Consider the following 21,703-nt stretch of genomic DNA (forward strand, 5'->3'; position numbering starts at 1 on the left):
CGTTTTCCTATTTTGTTTGTTTTATAGACAGATGTACAGAGGTGTAAATTATATATAATGAAACTCACTCTTTCATCTGCAGATTGTATGAGTTTTCACAAACACATCTAGGCATGTAACTATCACCACAACCAACACATAGAACAGTTTCTTATTCACTTAGTTTTTGGCCTGACTATACTTTCCTGCCACATCCTTAGTACACTTAAAAAGAATTTAAGATTTTTAAAAAATGCCTACCCAGCATCTTTAGTTGTTTTTTCAGTGGGGCAATTAATCAAGATACATAGTTCATATTATCACAAACTAATTATCGCTCCCTGACATTTTATATATTTACCTGATGATTTTTTTTTTTAATTCACTGTCTGTCTTCCCTAATAGAATATAAGCCCATGAGGGAAAGGACTTACCTATTTTGTTCACTGCTGTACCCTTAGCACCTAAACCAATGATTGGAAATAGTAGGTGTCCAATAAATATTTGTAGTTGAATGAATAGTGATACATGCTCTGAAGAAATTAAAGCACAGTAAGCGAATAAAAAGTGACAACATAACCAATTCAAAATTTTCACATACTTACCATACTTGACTGGGGCTGCAATACCAGTCTTGCTTGTTTCTTTCTTTGTTTTCGGTAATAATTTTCAAATGTTTCCTCATCACCCTAAAATAAAATCAGCAAAGTAATAAAAAAAAATACATACACACAGCTAAAACAGATACTTCTTTACCCAGTAAATCACCTTGCCTAATCCCCAGCCTGTGGCCACCACTGATCCCATTCTGTCCTGTAGTTTTGCCTTTTCAAAACTGTCATATAATAAGGAATAATGAGAAGTTATTGGTTAATGGGTTCGGAGTTTATGTTTAGGATGACAAAAATGTTTTGGTGATCCTCGTCCTCTCAGAGGGTGCAGGGGTAAGGCCAAGTGTGGCCGTGGAGAAGCAGGAGGGGAGAGGGCCAGAGTTGAAGGCGAGCTCCTGGTGTCCTCACTTAACACACTGAAGAAGGAGGCAGCGTCACCCACCAAGAGCGAAGGGGATGGGAGCTGAGGAGGGTCCTGAGGAGATGAAGGACATGAGGACATGGCCACAGACACCTGGAGTGCAGCAGCCTCTCTGCATCTGGAGGCCACTAAATCATGGGGGATGCACCCTGCACAGTGGAGGTTTGATTTCCTGAGCCATGCTCAGTGATCCCCACATGGGAGCTGAGCAGGTCCCGAGCACTGATGGAGGGGCATCTGCAGGGTGACGCAGCAATGAGCGGAAGGGGCCAGTGACGGAGGAGCTCGAGGAGCAGCTGGGCCTGGCTCAGAAGCCAGTGGGGTTGGGGGGTGGGCAGGTTGGAGAAGCTTTGGGAGCTCTGGAGGACACGGCAGTGAGGCTGGAGAGCTGGCTACAGGCAGTGGGGAGTGGGATCCTGGGGCTGAGGGGTCTAGGAGTTCCACAGCCAGCTTCAGAAGGATCGGGGCCTACATTCTGGGATCTCCTGGGAGCATGTCAGGAGGTGATCAGGCGATCTGAGGTTGGTGAATTAGGAGGAGAGGCGCGGGTCGGGCCTCAGGGAAAAGGAACCTGCACTCAGGATGAGCGTGACGATCTTGAGGTGGCACAGGACAGGGCCCAGACCTCAGGCAACACGGCCCTCTCCTCTGCGGGTGTGTGGTGTGGGCTGCGGTCCAGAAGGAGCAGGGCAGGCTAGAAGCAGGTCACCAGGGAGAGGCCCGGGCTGTGCCCAGGGTCTTCCAGCCACCCGGATCTCCAGGTGAAAGTGGAACACAAGGTGAAGGAGTGGGGACAGGGACAATTTGGGGCAAAGTTCTTTTACGTTGGGATCCTTCTGGGGCGGGAGAGGAAGTGAGGCAGCCAGTTCCCCTCCCTTCCCCCACCTCCAGCACACGTGGGCGGCAGGACTTGATTGTCCAGCACACTGAACGTCTTATTCCTCATGCAGGTATTGTCACATCCAGCAGGCACAATCTTCAGCCTTTATCCAAGATTCCTAAGTTACACGTGTTCTTTTATTTTTAATAAGTAGTCAAAAAAACCTTCAGGTTATTAAATAATATCATGATGTCTACTGAGTGTCTGAGTCTGTTCAGGCTGCTATAACAAAACACCATAAACTGGGGTGGCTTACAAACAACAGAAGTTTATTTGCTCGCAGTTCTAGAGCCTAGAAGCCTGAGATCAGGGCGCCGGCATGGCCAGGCTCTGGCGAAGGCCCCCTTCCAGGTTACAGACTGTCAGTCTCTGGCTTACGTCCTCATGTGCTGGAGAGCAGAGAGAGAGGAAGCAAGCTCCCTAGGGTCTCTTAGTATAAGGCACTAATCCCATCCACAAGGGCCCACCCACATCACCTGCCAAAGGCCCNTGTTTTTTCTTTTATTTTATTTCCAAAATAATAATTCTTTAGGTATTAAGGTGTTTTTTTTTTTTCTTTTGGGTTAAATCATTACAATTAGTACTTAACTGATCCAAACAGCATATTAAACATTTTGATAATAAGTAAACCATACAATAAATTTTTATTGGAAATGAATATCTTAATAGAATAAATGAGGCTTTTTTTCCCTCCATTACTAATATACTTTTAGGTTAAACAGTCTGAGCTACAGATTTAGGGCATTTAACTTACAAAAAATGTCCACCCTAAAACCTAAAGCCTAGTCAGCAAAGCCAGTCCTCACAGTCAAACTAATAAGTCAAATTGTATTTAATATCTCTCAGAAAAAGGTCTGACTTCATGTTTCACTTCAAACAAATATGTTAACATGTGTCTTGAGGAATATTATTTTATGAAAACCACTGAGAAATAAATTACAGGATTACAAAAAGCAGTCAAAATTAAGATTTAAACCTAAAGTGATTGTTTTATTCAACCATGCACCTTAAAGAAAATAAATCAGTTTCTTATTACTAATTCTTTTTCTTATTAATTTGTAATAATGCAATATAAAATATAGCTAAAATTCTAAGTTATTTATGAAGCAAGGAGTATGATAAGCAATACTTTATGCCTTAACAAATATGAGGACATACATAAAACTCTGGTGCTCAACTTTTGGAAATAATGAAATAAAACCAAGTATACAAACCAGGCATAACTCCATTAATTCTGTTAGATATGATGATCGTGCTTTTTCTGGGTATTTAACAAAAGAAAACGGTATAAATTGCTAAAAACTACCAGTCAGGTTTTGCTTTTTAAAATATGAAGTAGAAAACATTAAACATGTAATTGAATTTACACTTATGACACAATTGATAAACCAGCTTTAACCACTTTACTGAATCACAATATACATGAATTTGAAAAACCAGGCCAGTGTAAACTGAAAATTTTGGCACTCCAGTTATGTTTAAAAGATTCAGCTTTACTAACCCATATCTTTTGAACTGTTTAAAGGTGTATTCCTTTATAGCAAACGACAAATCCTAAGGAAGAGTATTAAGGTTAGTCAAAATCATTGTTTACATTTAAACACAGAGGACACAGTTTTAGCATTCAAAATTTTCTATGTTCTCTCTGCTGTCATCTCACAGGATTCCCTCTTTAAAACATTATATTGGCTGTTAATAGTTGGGGATAAAAAACACCAGGTCATTAAAAGGAAACTGGCATTATTCCCTACCATGTTTCTGAACTAACATCCTACCACAGGACAAAATATTCTGTTTCTAACATGATTTACCCTTAACAGAAATCTTGCAAGAAGGAAAAGGAATGAACCCGTTTGTGTGTTCAATCCCTCGATGAATCATTAAAGGAGATGTTTCCTTTATTTTGCATCCTGGAAGTTTTTATACATCAAGATAATGCACTATGGTCATATTGAGTATCAGTGAAAGATATGATTTTCTTTTATAAAGTTGACTTTCTTTCATAAAGTAAGTATGGTAGCCTCCAAGATGGCCTTCAAAGATTCCCACTTTATGGTATTCATATCCTGATGTAGTCCCCTCCCACACTGTACCAAAGTTGGTCAATGTGACCAATAGGGTAAAGCAGAAGTAATGGTATGCCACTACTGATACTGGGTTATAAAGAATATTATGGCTTCCATCTTGATTTCTCTCTTAGATCACTCACTCTGGTGGAAACCAGCTGCCATGTCATGAGGACTTTTAGGCAGTCTTGTTGAGAGCCCATGTGGCAAGGAACTGAGGCCTTCTGCCAACTGCCATCATAAAAGCAAATCCTCCAGCCCCTGTTAAGATGCAGCCCTCACTGACATCTTGCCTAGAGCCTCAGGAGAGACTTTTAGCCAGAAGCACCCAGCTAAGACACTTCCAGACTGCTGACCCTGTGAAATAATAAATATTCAAGGTTTTAAGCCAGTGTGTTGTGCAGCAATAGATAACTAATATTGTCGGTATCTTAGGTAGCTTTCCTAGAAATAGAACCTGAGATCAGTGATAAACTAAAGAAATTCTCAAAAGGAAGACTGTTCAAAAAGTAAAGAAAACAAGAGAGGAAACAAGAGGAAGCCAATCAAAGAGTGTCATCTCAGGCAAAAAAAAGTCTCCAAGAAAGTGGGCTTCAGACTGATTCCACATGCAACTTCAGAGTATAAGTTATATCTCAGAGTTATCCCAATCTAGGCAAGAAATCTAGGCCCACACCCACGTATCATAACTTACTAACTTACACCCTGGTAATTCGTTGTGGAGTGGGGTTGTAATAGACTCCAAGGCATTTCTAGTTCCTATGAAAAGGAACCCAAGGGGATCTGAGCAGAGCTCTAATTGTAAGAGAACTATTGTGAAGACAGGCTAGGGTTCCTAGACAGATCATTTTTAGAAAAAATCTGAGGATCTAAAAATTATTTCCTTAAAATTTGTAGCCCAGGACCCCATGGAAAGCCTTCACATAACTTTAAAACTCCTAAGGCAGCAATTTTCATACAACATTCAGTATTCACCAAACACATTTGGAAATTCATTCTGTACTCAATATCCTAAGAAAAATGGTCCCTGTGCTCACAAAGTTTAGAACATAGCCAGCTAAGAAAATTCATAAAAGCTCTTAGGATTTCTCAAAGCCTGAAAAATGGTAAATTATATTGTGGATATTATTTGCAGCATTTTCAAAAGAGAACCCCTTTTTTGACAGTATACCTAATTTCTTTCCATAGAACACTTATATTTGATCAAACAAAGCAGAAATGTTACCCTAAGGATTTTGGACACAGAGCTCTTTTGGTTAAAATGGACTTCTAGTCAACAAATCTAGACCTTGAAATCATACATATTAATGTAACCCTTTACAATAATCCTTTTAACATTTAGTGAGTGCTGTTTTTATACTGGGTATTATACTAAGCACTTTACTATTTGACTCTAATGCCCAACATAACCGTAGAAATTTTTAACAAAAATTTCATGGAAAGATTCATATTACTTTTCATTTCTATTTTTCCACAACTTTCTGAAGTACTCTTGTATACATTTATGTATATTTTACATATACTATGTATATGAGTGTATAAATAAATGACAAAGGAATTAAAATGAAAAATATATATTTAATGCAAAGGAAGACAGTAATGGAGAAATAGAAAATGTTTCTCAAGTAGTGAAGAAACAAAAAAATGTAAGACATATTAAAACAAATGGCAAATAGCAGATGTAAATCCTGACAATTATAAATATTTATTTACCTACCAACAAAGCCCCCAAAATACATGGAGCAAAAACTAGCAGAACTGAAGGAAGAAACAGACAACGCCACTACTTTCAATAACAGATAGAAGAGGCAGAAGATCAACAAGGAAACAGAAGTCTTGAACAACACTGTCAATCAACTAAACTTAACAGATGTCTATTGAACACACCACCCAACAATAGCCAGTTACACATTCTTCTCAAATGAACATGGAACACACTCCAGGATAGACCATATGTTGGGCCATAAAATAAGCCTCAATAAATTTAAAAGGATTGAAATCATGCAAAATATGACCTCTGATCACAATGAAATTAAACTAGTAATCAATAACAGAAGGACATTTGGAAATTCAGAAACATATGGGAGTTGAACAAACACTCCAAAATAACCAATGGGTTAAAGAAATAAAGACAAGGGTAAATAGAAAATACTTCTGAGATGAATGGAAACAAAAACACAACATACCAAAACTCATGGGATGCAGCTAAAGCAGTGCTTAGAGAGAAATTTATAGCTGTAAAGTCCTACATTAAAAAAGAAGAAAGATCTCCATCAATAACCTAAACTTGCACTGCCATAAAAGAAGCCAGACATAAAAAGCCACATATAGTGTCATTCCATTTATATAAAATAACCAGAACAGGCAAATCCAGAGAGACAGAAAGTAAATTTGTGGTTGCCAAGGGCAGGGGGAGGGGAGAATGAGGAGTGATTGGGAATGGTTAAGCAGTTTCTTTTTGGGGTAATGAAATATTCTGAAACTAGAAAATGGTAATGGCTTCACATCCTCGTAAAGATGTTAAAACCACTGAATTGTATACTTTAAAAGGGTGAAGTTTTGGTATGTGAATTATATCTCAATAAAGCGGTTATTTAAAAAATAACTGACTAATGAAAAATAAGAACAATGTAGTATGGAGTAAACATATGTAGAAGTAACATAAGTAACTGTGATGCAACAATAATGCAAAGGCAAGAAGGGAGAAACAGAAGAATGCTACTGGAAGGTTCTTACACAGGAAGTTGTGTATCACTTGGAATTAGACTATGATAAGTTTAAAAAAAAAAAAGTAAGTGCCCTACAAACGGTGGATATTTCATAAACTTTTTTTTGTATGAAGATTTATAGCTATCTGAGCTTATGATCAACCTTTAATGCCTAAAACACATACATGCCTTTTTAATAACAAAAATATGTGTGTGTATATATGTATAATAAAACGTAAAGCATACACGTAAAACCAACTTACCAAAACAGAATAAATGTGTAAACATCGGTAAACAGGGGAAAAATCAACAAGATCCTGAACAGTTAAGACCTGAAAAATAAAACCATTAAAAAAACTATAGTCAAACTATTAATCCACTATCGAATAATATAAAAGCCAAAGACAGACAAGGAGATTCGTGGACTTCGTGTTATAACATTTATTCAATTTTCCCATAGAAAGCATACACTATAACAATATTTTTATTTCATTTTGGCATTTGTTAGTTTATTCTTTATTTGCTTATTATTATTGAATGTTTTAGATTAAAAGGTAACAGAGGAGAGAAACTGAATATCTTTAACATGTTTGGTGGACTACCAGAAAATTGCTATGAATAACTAGATACCTCATTATTGCTTTGGGTAAAAATATGCAAGTATTTATGGTTTCATTATAGACAAAGTTCCTTCTCTTAAGCAACTAAATAATATAATTTACCATTATTGTACTGAATCGAAGACACAATCGCCATTATTTTCCAGATGACTAAGAAAGAAAAAAACACTACTTGAAACTATGACACCATAAATTTTAAGATGTACCCTGAATTCTGAAATGTTATAATGTGAAAAAAAAGCACCTTAGAACTGATGAAATATAGTAGTATAAAATTTCTCAAACCTGAGAAAAACATAAACCTTTTTTAAAGGAACTCATTTCTATTCTCGTGAATCCCCAGAATGGACTTGGATCATTTTTATTATAATATTTCTTATTAGGGAAAATGATAGAAACAAAATGCAGTAATAGTAAAATAGATCTGAGAGAAGAGAGAAACAACCAAGTTACTCTAACAGTATGGATTTGGGGATAAGACATGATGGCGATGCTCCCAGCAGTTAAAGATATGCAATACAGACTGGGAAAAACTGAAGTAATCAAACCAGATGGTCTATTTTTGCCATTCTGAACTTCAAGGGGGAAGAGAATACAGACATCCTCTGAATATTAAGAACAAAAAAGTAGATTTCAAAAACATTAATTTCAAGGGACTAATCAGGGCACACTAATTCCACACTAGGAAGATATTTAACTGTCTTCCTATGTATACATATGTATACATACATGCATACAATGCGGTTCAATTCACATGGTTCGATTCAAATGGTTCGATTAAAAGTTCTTACTGTGCCCCAATTAGGTCCTTAGAAAAAGAATTTAAAATCTCATTGATAAGGCCAAACTTATAAATAATTGGGAATAACTAGGCTCCCTATGATATCAACTAAATTCAAAAGGAATTCAAAAGGAAGGTAAAAAGTAAGCTCTATAGAAGACTTTGTGGAGAGAATTAAAAAAGCAATAGGACAAGAGAATGAATTTGGAGTGTAAAAGAAAGTAAATATTTAAGGATAATTTCAAGATTTCTAGACTTATTAGAACATTTTAAAAATAAAAAACCTTAAATTTAATCATATTAGAATTATTTTGCAGTATGTCAGTACCAATTGAAAAAAAGTAGGCTATCCAAAATTAGGCCAAAGGACAAGGTCATGATATTATAAAATAAAAATTTTGCCACAGATCATTCAAATATGAGTGATAATCATAAAAAAAAAATCATTAGATTTTTACTATTAATTGTAACAGAACACCTAGGTTCCACTATCTATGGCTTATAAATATAATCTGCAATATATTCTGTTTATCTGTCAATTACATAGTCTAATATTTCAGATAACTCCAGTGCCCTAATAGCTCATTACAATCTGATGGATATAAATTCAATTTGCACATGGGAAGACTAAGAGACACATGGATATGCCTTATAATCCAAAAGAAAAAGTTTACCCGATAATAGATAAAGAAAGAAAGAAAAACCCCATCACCTCCTCTTCATTCTCATCCTCTTCCTCAAGTGCATGTTTCAATACAATTTCATTCCTTTCTTCTGGGATTCTATCATGATTTATATACATATTTTTCCCAAATTTCACATTGTTTTGCTTCTGCAGAGCAATACTGAAGGTTTTCTGCTGCTGTGCCTGTTTTGGAGACAGAAAATTTCAGATTATTTCAAATTAATTATGGTCAAAATTGGTTCAAAATATTTGTTCATTATGTGGTCTTATCTTTTTAATGTCTGTAGGTATAGGATCTGTAGTGATGTCCCTTCTTATTCATGATTTGTGCTACTTCTCATCCTTTCTAAACAGCCTTGCAGGGGTTTATCAATTTTATTTGAAAACACTAAGAACCAACTTTTGGCTATGTTCATCTTCCCTTCTGTATTTTGTTTTGATTATGTTGATGTCTGCTCATATCTTGATTATTTCCTTTTATTTTGGGGGGGTTTAATTTTTTGTGGCTACTTAGATCATTGATTTCAGCTTTTCTTTCCTAATTTATGAATTTAAGACTGTATATTTCCCTTTAAACGTGACTTTTATTGCATCCTACAAGTTTTGATATGTCACATTTCATTATAACTCAGTTCAAAATATTTTCTGGTTTCAATTGTAGTTTCTTCTTTGATCCACGGGTTATTTAGAATTTTATTTCTTAATTTCCAAGCATACAAGGATTTTCAAGTTACTGTTTGTTGCTAATTTCTGGAGTAATTTCAGTGTGGTCACAGAATGTACTCTATATTATTTCAACTCTGAAATTTACTGACATTTGCCCTATGGACCAGAATATAATCTATTTTGGTAAGTGTTCTAGGAAAAAATGTATATTCTAAAATCATGGGGTACAGTGTTGCATACATGTAAATTAGGTCAGAGTTGTTAATCTTCTATTTAAAAGGTCTGTATTCTTACTGATTTATCTGTTGGCTCTACAGTTGCTAAGAAGAGCGTAGGAAAATCTTCCATGAGGTTTGTCTATTGTCAAGCTACTAATCTTTTAATTCTGTTATTTTGCCTTTTATATTTTGAGACCATGCTATTAGATGGAAACAAATTTAGAATTGTTCATTTTCCTGATGAACTGAACCTTTTATCACTATGAAATGTTCCTCTTTCTTGCTCTACAAATGCATTTTGTCTTATGGCCTACTTTCATATTAATATACAAGGGTACCTCAAAAAGTTCATAGAAAATCTTTCCATGAAGGTTTCTATGAAGGGGTCTTTGGATGATCTCTCATACATACATCAGCTTTCTTTAGTTAGTGTTTGCATGGTATATCTTTTTCAATCCTTTCACTTTCAGCCTTAACCTGTATGGTTATACATAAGGTATGCCTCCTGCAAGCAGCATAATTTGAGTTTTTAAAATCCGTTATCAATTCCCCTCCCAACTTATATGATGTTTTTGTTTTGCACTGTAATTCTATATAAACTCCACAGGATGTTTTTGTTTTATACAGTCAAATGTAATTTTGCCCAAAATATTTGCCCTTTCCAATTACTTCCTGCATCTCTGAGCTTCTGAGATAATTTTCTTTCTGTATGAAAAACACTAATATTTCCTTTAGTGTAGATCTGCTGGAGACAAATTTTCTAGATTTTTGTTCATCTGAAAAATATCTTCATTTCACTTCCATTTCTAAAAGATATTTTTACTGGCTATAGAATTCCAGTTTGACAAATATTGTTTATCAGTACTTTTTGGCTTCCACTGATTCTGTTAAGGAGTCAGCTATCGTTATCGTTGTTGCTCTTTTGAAGGAGATACATGTATTTTTTTCCTCTGGCTGTTTTTAAGATGTTTCTTATCTTCAATTTTTAGCATTTTACATGATATGCTCAAGCACTGATTTTTATATTTATCCTGCTTAGAATTCACAGCACTTTTTCTATCCTTGGTTTCAAGTTCTATCCATATTGTTTCTGCCCTATGCTCTCTCTTTTCTCCTACTGGAACAATAATTACACATGTCAGACCTTTTCATCTTATCTCACATGTCTTTCAACTCTTCTGTACTTTCCATCGTTTTGTCTTTCTGAGCTTCAATTTGAATATTTTCTTCTGACTTATTTTCTGGTTCATCAACTTTCTCTTTTCAACTGTGTCTAACCTGTTCTGCCATCTGTACACTGAGTCCTTAATTTGTTGTTATAGTTTCAGTACTAAAATTTTCAGATGGAATGCTCTATGGTGTCCAGTGATCTGCCAAAATTCTCAGTTTTGTCTTATAATTCTTTGAAATGTATTAAGTACTAAAGGAAAAAGATTACTCTTTTTTTCCCATCTATAGTTAGTTTCATATCAATTACCAAAGAGTATACTCCTCTTCCCTTGAATGACTCAAGGTAAATTGTGATTCAATAATTTTAATGACCTTTGGTTTAGAGCACTGTGAAAATTCTGCAAAAGAATTACCACTAATTATTTTGTAAATGAAAAATCATACATGTAAATTTTAAAACATCAGAAAAAACAAAAGCTATGATACATACACAAATGTACATAAGATATGTTGCCTTGTTTATCTATAGAGGAGAAAATGTTTAATTTTTTTTATTTATTAATATTACTTTTTTTTTTTACATTCTATGATGTTGTTGTGGAGCACTTGGAGGGTGGAAGAGAGGGGAAAGGGGAAGGAAATAGGGTGGGAGAAGGAGGAAGGGTGGGGTTGAGACCTGTGGCACCCCCTTCATTCCTGCATGGGAGACCAGGGGGCTTTGGGTGCAAATGTCAAAGAGGTGTGGCTGAAGTCCTTGCCCCCTCACCACTGCCACGGCTTGGGAGCCCAGGGTGCTTCCTGCAGCAGCTTGGTGGTCATTGCTGGGCTGATTGCGAGTATTGGGGAATGCATGGTCAAGGTCCTCATCTCCCACCACCCAGCTCTGGACAGCCCAAGGCTCTTCCTGTGGTGGCTCAGTAGTCGTCGCTGGGCTGGTTGTGGCTGAGGCCCTCGGCCCCCCACCACCCTGACTCCAGAGAGCCCAGGGTACTTCCTGCAGTGGCTTGGTGGTCGTCACTGGGCTGGTTGCAGGTGTCAGGGGGCCTGGCCAAGACCCTCAGTCCCCCACCGCTCCAGTTCGGGAGAGCCCAGGGTGCTTCCTCAGTGGTTGTCACTGGCTGGTTGCAGGTGTTAGGGGGTGCGGCTGAGGCTCTCAGCTCCCCACCCTTGGGACTGATTGTGGGTATCATGCAGCATGGCTGGGGCCTCCCATCTTCCCCCCTCCCTGGCTTGGTAGTCCAGGGGACTTCTGGTCCTTCCACATTTTATAGGTGTTCTTCGGTGATGAGAGACCCTTACTAGTTAATATCAAGTTTTGTCTCTGGCCTGTGGGTATTTTGTTTTTTCTTTCAGTTCTGTGTTGGATTATTTACTGTTCCTACCACTTAAACTCTGCACTGGAACTAATTTGCTGTCCTTTGCTTACTTCTAAAGTGGGGGAACTTCCTGTGGGAACCTGCACTTGAGCTGTGTGGTTGAGCTAAATTGTTGCCTTGCTGCTGATTCCCTGGGGAAGGCTTTTTGTGCAGCTCAGGTTTTAATGGTTGACTTTATAGGTGCTTCTGGGACTTGTGAGATCTGGTACACCTGGGTTGTACAGAAACTCTGGTCTGGGCCTGAGTCTTTTCAGCAAACTGTACCCCCTGTGGTTCTAAATTCCTAACCAGTATCCACTGAGTGGTCCTATGCTGACTGGGGGGCAGATCAGCTATCTTTGCTGTGCCCTGGTGTTCTCCTGGTGGGCCCATCTCCCCTACTGCCCATGCTCCAAACACTTCCCATGTGACAGGCCATATGCCAGTCCCTTGCAGTGACTCACTGGCCTCTGAGTGGCTCCTTTTTTTCAGTTGTTGTAGCTCCTCACTCCTATGTGGGTCCACGGGAACCCTATTAATGGTCTTGCTGACCTGGGGGCCACCAAGGCCCTCTTCTCCCCTGTCACCTCCAAGCAACTCCATCTGAAGGCCACAGTTGTGGCTTTTGCCTGCTCCTGCTCCATGCACTCACCAGCTCCAGCCTTAAAATGGCCAGGGCCCGAAATGGTTGGAGTGATTCTTTCTCTCATCATGGCTTCTCCCACTTTCATGCACTCCATAGGTCTCTCCCCTCCTCTTTCCCTGAGCTCTAGCAGCCCCAGCTTGGCTTTTGTTGCTTTTTAATAGTTGTAAATCGGTTGATTTGTGGTAGAGAATGATCCTGGGGACCATCTATTCCACCATCTTGACCAGACCCTCTGTAAATGCCTATTTAATTTTCTGAAGCCTTGAAATTATGTGGAACCATGTATTTCCTAAGTTGGCATATATATGTGTTGATAACAGGAACTGGTTCACTCTTTGGCCCAGCTCCCTAAAATGTCCATTAACCCCACACAAGTAACTATAACATAAAGTTGCGAGCTTATTTTATTTCAACACTGAAAATGCCCACGTTTGTTAAGACTAAGAATGCAGAAGCTGTTATCCCACAATTTACATGATCCTGGTAAAGAATTTTCAAGATCAATATATCCTTAGAATAAACCATCTATTAAACAAAGCAAATTAATATAGAGTAGCCAGACACAAAAGGTCACATATTATATGATTTCATTCATATGAAATATTCAAAATAGGTAAATCCATTGAGACACAACACAGATTGGTTGCCACAGACTGGGAGTAGGTAGGAATAGAGAAAAACTGCTTAATAAGTATTGAGTATTTTGGGGGTGATGAAAGTGTTTTGGACCTAGATAAAAATGATGGTTGCATAACATTGGTCTGTACTAATTGTAGCTAAATTGTTTACTTCAAAATGGTTACCTTTGTTACATGAATTTCACCTCAATCAAAAAAAAGAAAAAAAAATTAGCAGAGTATACTATCATAATAGATATTACATGATTTATAGATAATCCTTTAAGAAGTTAAAATGCTCATATAATGAATTTTAATTTCCTCTGATTTGACAAGTCTGTTATAGATGTACTTCTTTAATTAGAATAATAAAGTGTTCTCTAAAGTAGTGCATAATACTTGGGGGAAAAATCAGGCATTAGAAATCATACTGAGCAGTTTCATTTCTATAACACTGTGATTATTAGAAGTTTTAATAGCTAACTCTTGGCAATTTTAATTAAATTATAATCATTTTTAAACTTATTCAGAATTTCAAATACAAACAAAGTAAACAGATTAGTATAATAAACTCCCATATATCCATCACTTATCTTCAACAACTAATATTTTTACATTCTTGTTTCATCTATACCTTTGCCCACTCACTCCATACACACCCCAATTATATTTTATAGTTTTCTTTGAAGATGTATATAAATTGAAATATAAAGAGCTTAGCTGTAAAATTCTGACAAATACACTTTTATCATGGTATAGAACATTTCCATCTCCCCAGAAAGCTTCCCTGTGTCTTTTCCCAGGCAATCTCCCCACCCTGAGGCAACCACTGTTCTGGTTTTTTTCACCTTAAATTAGTTTTGCCTGCTTTAGATAGCAGAATCACACAGTTTGTGCCTTTTGTGTTCAACTTCTGTGGCTCAACACATCTGTGAGATTCATATATGTGGCTGCATTATCATTAATTCACTCCTTTTTATTGCTAAGTACTGTATTGCATTGTACGAATATACCACAATTTGTGTGTCCATTTTCCTTTTGATAGATATTTAGGTTGTTTCCAGTTTTTGGCTTATTGTGAATAAAGCTGAACACTGTGAGGCCATATTTTCATTTCTCATTGACAAATACCTAGAGGTAGAACAGCTGATTCAAAAGTTAGGTATATTAACTTTATAACTGCCGAATCTTTTCCCATTGTTTGTCTTTTTATTATTGAATTATAGGAGTTCTAAATTCAAAGTTAATACTTTTAATTTGTTTTAAAAAGAACAATTTAGAACCTTAGCATAAAAGGGCTCCCACTGTCCTTTATGGCCGCCACTTTTTCACTAATTTTAAATCAGATTTGGCTTCTGGCAAAGTCTAATACCACTTACGTGCCAAGAGTTTAGCTGGTGAGTTCCGCTAGTGAGTAACTGAAGAATTCAAGTTAGACTCACTTTACTTAAATAAGGAATAACTGCAAAACCAAAGAAAACACTGACAAATTCATTCTTAGCAAGAACCAGCAAAGATAAGAAAAAGGTAAAAGTAAACAAAAATAAGCATTTTCTGTAAGCTGAAGAAGTAAACCTTGGATATATTCTATATCTTAGCTTATCAAATAATATTAAATTAAAGTACTCCTTTTTAATCTCACCTGTTTCATTGCTGTTTCACCTATTTTGTCAGAATGTTTTCGAATGCTTTCCAAAAAGTCTTTGAGATCAGACATGGAGATTTCTTTAATGGCCTCACGAAGTTTAGGAAGATTTTCTATCATTAGCTGACAAAACCGGTATTGACTAACCCGGGGAAAGTACACGTTCTCTAATTGTTCCATAGTTTTTAGGGCAGAATAATACCTATGAGAAGTTAAAAAGAAGACTCTATAAAAAGTTCTTATCACATTGATTTTGTAAGTAAATTCAAATAATCAATCAGTCTATCATTCCCATCAAAAAGGATATACTTATAACAAGTAAAATTAACATTTATTTCTATTTATTAAGCACAAACTATAAACCATATGAACAAGTTGCAGTCTGAAAATTCATGGTTTACAATAATATAAAACGTCCTTATTTTACTTCATCAAAATCTATAACATCAAGAACATTATCATAGTCATGACAATACCTGAAGTGCATATTATAAGAGGAGGTACTTCAAAAAGTTCATGGAAAGATTCATATTATCTTTTAATTATATTTTTCCACAAACTCTTTGAGGAAATCTCATATTTTCAAATTTCTGAATTATAATATTTAGCTACTTGATAAATGATTTCATACTATCTCTCTAATCATAGTATCCATCCATACACTATCACCATAAAAAAAAGTACATTTGGCCCTCTGTATCTACGCTGTCCACATTCCATGTAATCAACCAACCACAAATCAAAACTATTCAGAAAAAAAATTTTGTCTCTACTAAACAGGCACAGACTTTTTTTTTTCTTGTCATTTTTCCCTAAACAATACAGTATAACAACTATTTACACAGCAATTGCATTGTATTATGTATTATAAGTAATCTAGAGATGATTTCAAGTATACAGGAGGATGTGCATAGGTTATATGCAAATACTATGCCATTTTATGTCAATGACTTGAACGCCCTCAGATTGGTCTGTGGGAGGTCCTGGAACCAATCAGCCACCAATACCAGAGGATGACTATACATAGCACAGATTTAATTCTGATTAAAGTAAAATTCATTTAACTTTTTTTGAAATCTACACTACTATTTACGGCAACTAGAAATATGACTAAGTGTCACAAAAAAACAGGTGAAAAGCCACTGGTAGAGTAATTTTTCAATTCAACAAGTATTCACTGAATGCCTACTACTTATACAGGCACTTGTGGCATGCTGGGTATGCAGCAATTAGTACAGGATAGCCTATGCCCTAGAGAAATTGACATCTACTTTCATATACATAATTTAATTTTCTTTAGACTTCTATGAGGTACACTTCTATGGCAGATATTACTATTAACATTCTATAAATGAGAAAACTGAAACAGAGAAAAAGTATATAATTTGGCTAAGATATCACAATTAATTGGTAGCAGAATTGAGACTTTTCAAAACTGTCAGTTTCATACAATAATATTCACCACCAAAATCCATTTAAGAGTAGGTAGAGGAATTTTAAAACTAATCAAATAGTATTCTATACCTTCCTATTGAACTGAATATTAAAAATGGGAAAAGGTACTATCTAATGAACAAAAAGAAAGCAGTATATAAGTTGAAAAGAGAGTAAGTTCAAAACCTACTTAAAGATACTGCTTTTCTAGCATATACTCTCAAAGACAGAGTGCATTTTACAAATTGCCACAAAATATTACCAGTAATTAAAAAATCAGACCATCTAAATTTTATCTTGGTTGTTTAAAAATCATCAGATTTGTAATAATATAAAAAAATATATTTGGTCAGAAATTAAGGTATATAGGTGATGGTATGGGTGGGAGAGCTGTCATTACAATGATTTTGATAGTGCCTAAGATGTTGAAGATTTAGATAAAATACAATAATGAATAATATATTTTTGGTGTAACCCATAACATTTTAGACACAATAGATCAGTAAACAGTCAAGCTATACTATTTCATCCTCAGCTATTTCCTAATTAGATTTGACTAGATATACCCCAAAAATATACAACAGGTTTGGTTTCTGAAAATTCCTGGTGATGTCCATAATATATGTGAAATCAGAAGTGATGGATGCTAAAGGAAAGTAGTTTTTGCAACATACCACAGACACGGTCAACTGGCTTCACAGCACACCTGTGCTTCCCTTCATGCTGTTCATCTCTCGTCTCCCACCCTGGGGCTTTCATGAGTCCTGAGGCATGAGATGTCACAAGAGCTACCTAGTACCCATACATGCACAACCCACAAATGTGAGGAGTTAATGCCAGTGGGTTAAACTCTCAAAAAATGAGAAAATGAAGCCAGAAGATAAATTCTCCTTTACTCTTCCTGAATGGAAGGTCCTGATTAACAATAATTTATACAACCTCCCCAAAATATTTGAAATTGATCAATATCAAGCAGTGGCTAACTCAATAACCCACCCTCATATTTGCTTTCCCAAGTTCCCTGTCTCATTTCCCTTCCCCTCAACTCAACTTTAAGCTTCGCTAGGATTATACAGTCAGCCATCATTATCTACAGGTTCCACATCCACTGACTTAACCAATCCTGGATCAAAAATATTCAGAAGAAAAAACCCAATAAAAATAACAATACAATAAAAAATAATACAAAAAACACAGTATAACAACTATTTTTAGTTGTACTGTTTTTAATTGTATTAGAATACCTAGTACAATGTAAACAGCATTTACAATGTACATACTGGGTATTATAAGTAACCCAGAGATGACCTGAAGTATGAGGATACGCATAGGTTATATGCAAATACTATACCATTTTATATCAGAGACTTGAGCATCCTCAAATTTTGGTATGCATGGGAAGTGCTAGAACCAATGCCCCACAGATACTGAGGGACAATTGTACTTTCTAAAACAGTAGTGAAACATAAGGTATATATATATATATGTATATATATACTGCAGGCTCTGCTTTCTGGGATATCAGGGTTAAGACACACAGAAAACTATAATCTTCAGCAGAGATCAAAAGTCAGAGATTACACCCTGGATCCTTTCTAAAATTTAGCCACAGATCTCCTAAGCTTCATCTATTTCTAAATGCAAGCAAAATCTACACCATAATAGATTACCATTTCTCTTTAGGTCTACATGATGCTGCTTTTTAAAAATTGTAACAGTAACCCGTACCCATTAGAAAAATACAAAAACTGTAAGGGGAAAATAAAAAGCACCCATAATCTGATGCTATCATGTAGTAATTATCTCATTAATATTTGGCCATATTTCTCCCCAGTCATATATCTACATTAACAGTTCTATATGCTTACATGCTACTTAACAATATATAATACAATTTACCTTATAAATATAATTACTTAAAAACAGATTATGACTCTATTTGTAAGTCTGTTATCATAAAGTAATGATGTCCTTATTGTTGGAAGTTTAAGTCTCGGACTTTTTATTTTTTATAAATAGCACTAGAGTGTATTTCCCTCTGTGTTAAATCTCTGACAAGATGTCTGTTCTTATAATGAGATACTTTTAAAAGGGTGTTTGTCATCACTAAATGGACAACATGTGAGTATTCTAATGGTTCTCTGGGCCACAAGGTATGAAGTATGCCACTGTTCTTAAATCATCTGCCTTCCCTTGAGCATTTCCACTTCACCATAATTTGTCCTATCATAGAAATGGTTACTTCAGTTTCTATTAGTCTTTTTAAATACAATGTCCTGCATACATTAAAAAAAATAATTACAAGATACACAAATAAGCAGAAAAATTTGACTCATAACTAAAAGAAAAAAGTCAATGAAAACATACAAACAGGTGGCCTAGATCTTATAATTCACAAATAAGAAATTTAAAATAACTATTATAAATGTTATAGAATCTAGTAGAAAAGGTAATCAACATGTTATAAAGAGATGGGGAATTTTAGCAGAGAAACAGAAATTATAACAAAGAATCAAATGGAAATGCTTAAAATAAAAAATCAAATATTAGAAATGAAGAATCTATTCAATGGGCTTGACAGCAGACTGTACACCAGAGAAGAAATGGTCCATAGATGTGAAGAAACTGTGCAGACTGAAACACACACACACACACACACACACACACACACACACAGAATAAAAAATGGGGCGGGGGAGAAGTGTCATAATCTGCAGAAACAGGTTCAGTAAATTTGAAGATAGATTTGAAAATTACCCAAATTGAAATATAAAAAGAAAAAAGGGAGAAGGGAAAAATAAGTCAATAAAACTTATGAAACAACATTAAATAATCTAATATGCATGTGACTGGAGTTCCAGAAGAAAAAAAAAAGAGGAAAAAAACAGGCAGAAGAAATACTGGAAGAGGTGATGGACAAAAAGTTTCCAAAAATTTTAAAAAGACATAAATCCACAAATCCAGTAAGCTAAACAAACCCCAAGAAATATAACTACAAGGAAAACTACACCTAAGAATATCACAGTCAAACTCATAAAAACAAAGGATAAAGAGAAAAATCTTTAAAGCAGCCAAAAAAAAGACTATCACAAACCTTCTAACATCAATAAGAATGACAGCAGAACTTCTCAACAGAGACAATAGAGCACAGAAGACAATAAAAGATAATATTTAAAGTGCTGAGGCAAGGGGACCCCTGACAACCTAAAACTCCATATCTGAAAAAATTATTCTTCAAAAATGGAAGTAAAATAAAAACATTTCCAGATAGACAAAAGCAGGAAAATTTACCTACAGCAGATATGCACTATAATAAATAATAAAGTTCATCATGCTCAAGGAAATTACACCAGATAGAAGCCTCCAAAAAGGGGAAGAAGAGCAACAGAAAGGACAAATTCATAAGTATAAAAGAATCTATTTTACTTGTCATTAAAGTATATAAACATTATCATTAAATAGATGGATAGTTTATACCATATGCTACAAGTAAAATATATAAAAACAAGAGCTCAACAGGCAGGATGAGGATAAACACAATTGTATTACTGTAAGTTTTTAATATTACTCATGAAATATTATAATATTATTGGAAAGTGGACTGTTATAAGTTAAACATGCATATTGTAATCTCTAAAGTAGCCCCTAAAAAACTAATCAAAGAGGTATAACTAATAAGTAGAAGAGATAAAAAATAAATAAAATGTAAAAAAAAAAAACCTTAATCCTAAAAAAGACAGGAAGGAAAGCAACAACTAAAAATAATGAGACAAATAGAAAACAAAGAGTAAAATAATTTTTAAGTCAACCAAAACAAAAATTACATTAAATGTAAATAATCTAAGAACTCCAAGTAAAAAACAGAGGCTACCCACTGAATAGAAAAAACAGAACCCACTATATGCTGTTGACAAGAAAAACACTTTAAATATAAAGACAGGTTGAATGTAAAAAGGTGTCAAAAGATACATGTGCAAACACTAAGAGTAAGTATGCCAGAATAACTATAATGACTACACCAATACCAAAGTAGAATTCAGAACACAGAATATTACCAAAGGTAAAAATGGACATTTCATAAGGATAAAAGGTTAATTATTAAGAATATAAAACAATCATAAATGTGTAGACAGCTAATAACAGCACTTTGAAATATATAAAGCAAAATTGAAAGAACTAAAGAGAAAATAGATAAATCCATAATAACAGTTGAACAACAATAGTTGAATACCCCTCTATAATTGATAGAACTGGAAGACAAAAAAATCACTAAGGATATAAAAAGACTTACACTAACAGTTAACATGACCTACTTGATATTTCTAGAACATTAAAGCCGCAGTTGTAGAATACATAGTCTCTTCAAGTGCACATGAAATAGTCATCAAGACAGATCTATAACGTAGCCCTAAACAAATCTCAATAAATGTCAAAAGATTAAAATCATACAGAATATGTTTACTGGCCCAACAGTATTAAACTAGAAATCAATGATAAAGATCATAAAATATCTATAAAATTCCCTAAATTTGTTAGACTGCAGCCTTATAATCCCAAAGCCACAGGTTCAGATCCCAGTACTGGCCAGCCACCCAAAAAAGAAAAAAGAAAATCCCCTAAATATTTGGAAATTAAACAACACATTTGGAGATAACTTAAGAGTTAAAACAAAATCACAAGGAAAAATAGAAAATATTTTTAACTAAAAAATTAGAAGAAAGGTCTAAAATCAGTGTTACCAACTTCCAATTTATGAAGATGGAAAAAGAATTAAAAAATTGAATCCCAAGTGTAAGTATGGAAATAATAAAAACAAAAATGGAAATCAAAGAGAAAAGAAAATCAAATGTTAGATCTTTTTGAAAATATCAATAAAATTGATAAGCCTCTAACCAGACAAATCTGGGAAGTGGGGTGAAGACACAAATTACTAATATCAGGAATACAAAAGAATAATATTACTACAGATCCTACAGACATTAAAAGGATGATTAGAGAATATTATATGTAACTTTATGACAATAAAATCAAAAAGTTAAAGTGGTCAAAGTTCTTGAAACGACACAAGATATAAAAACTGACTCAAGAAGTAAATGAAAGTCTTTTTTTTTTTTGTCTTTTGTCTTTTTTCCGTGTCCGGCAACGGATCGCAACCCTCAGTGTTGCCCCCGCACCGGACCGGGGACCGGCAACGGGATTGC

At 35.2% G+C, this 21,703-nt stretch overlaps 1 long non-coding RNA gene across 1 annotated transcript; it reads right to left on the reverse strand.

Moving 5' to 3' along the window:
• Nucleotides 1–584: 584 nt before the first annotated feature.
• Nucleotides 585–15,259, reverse strand: LOC103609413. The gene is made up of 4 exons (XR_552139.1): nucleotides 15,066–15,259; nucleotides 8,779–8,934; nucleotides 6,929–6,997; nucleotides 585–668 (listed from the first exon to the last, which is right to left on the reverse strand). It is a non-coding gene; the product is annotated as an uncharacterized LOC103609413 (long non-coding RNA).
• Between the last annotated feature and the right edge of the window lie 6,444 nt (nucleotides 15,260–21,703).

Source organism: Galeopterus variegatus, unplaced genomic scaffold (genome assembly GCF_000696425.1).
Source record: "Galeopterus variegatus unplaced genomic scaffold, G_variegatus-3.0.2 Scaffold9594, whole genome shotgun sequence".
Classification (NCBI taxonomy): domain Eukaryota; kingdom Metazoa; phylum Chordata; class Mammalia; order Dermoptera; family Cynocephalidae; genus Galeopterus; species Galeopterus variegatus.